The sequence below is a fragment of the Corvus brachyrhynchos genome, unplaced genomic scaffold, assembly GCF_000691975.1.
Source record: "Corvus brachyrhynchos isolate BGI_N302 unplaced genomic scaffold, ASM69197v1 scaffold787, whole genome shotgun sequence".
In the NCBI taxonomy this organism is placed as follows: Eukaryota; Metazoa; Chordata; class Aves; order Passeriformes; family Corvidae; genus Corvus; species Corvus brachyrhynchos.
In genome coordinates this window covers 187,385-188,425 of record NW_008239142.1, presented here as the reverse complement: position 1 = coordinate 188,425, position 1,041 = coordinate 187,385, and the positions used below count along the sequence as shown (strand labels likewise).

The window sequence follows — 1,041 nt, the reverse complement described above, 5'->3', positions numbered from 1 at the left end:
TCAGCCCCAAAGCCATCCCAAATCAGCCCCGAGTCAGCCCTGAATCCACCCCAAATCAACCCCGAATGCGCCCCGAATCCGCCCCAAATCCATCCCAAATCAGCCCCGAATCCACCTCAAATCAACCCCGAATGCGCGCCGAGTCAGCCCCGAATCCACCTTGAATCAACCCCAAATCTGCCCCGAATCCGCCCCAAATCCATCCCAAATCAGCCCCAAGTCAGCCCCGAATCCACCTCAAATCAGCCCCAAATTAGCCCCGAATCCATCCCAAATCAGCCCTGAGTCAGCCCCAAATCAGCCCCGAGTCCGCCCTGAATCAGCCCCAAATCCATCCCAAATCAGCCCGAGTCAGCCCCAAATCCACCCTGAATCCACCCCGAATTAGCCCCGAATCCATCCTGAATTAGCCCCGAATCCATCCTAAATCCATCCTGAATCAGCCCCGAATCAGCCCTGAATCAGCCCCAAATCCATCCTGAATCAGCCCCAAATCCACTCCAAATCAGCCCCGAATCCATCCCAAATCCATCCTGAATCAGCCCCAAATCCGCCCCAAATCAGCCCCAAATGCACCCCAAGTCCGCCCCAAAGCCATCCTGAATCCATCCTGAATCAGCCCCAAATCCGCCCCAAATCCACCCCAAATCAGCCCCAAATCCGCCCCAAATCCACCCTAAATCAGCCCCAAATCCGCCCCAAATCCATCCCAAATCCGCCCCAAATCCATCCTGAATCCATCCGGAATCAGCCCCAAATCCGCCCCAAATCCGCCCCAAATGCATCCTGAATGCATCCTGAATGCATCCTGAATGCATCCTGAATCCATCCTGAATCCATCCTGAATCAGCCCCAAATCCGCCCCCAATCCACCCCAAATCAGCCCCAAATCCGCCCCAAATCCATCCTGAATCTGCCCCAAATCCATCCTGAATCCATCCGGAATCCATCCTGAATGCGCCCCAAATCAGCCCCAAATCCGCCCCCAATCCACCCTAAATCAGCCCCAAATCCGCCCCAAATCCATCCTAAATCAGCCCC

At 55.3% G+C, this 1,041-nt stretch overlaps 1 protein-coding gene across 1 annotated transcript in view; it reads right to left on the bottom strand.

The window, feature by feature from the left end:
* The window catches only part of INTS3 (integrator complex subunit 3), a 44,214-nt gene that overhangs the window by 23,388 nt on the left and 19,785 nt on the right, over window positions 1-1,041 (bottom strand). The gene's annotated exons all lie outside the window — the stretch shown is intronic.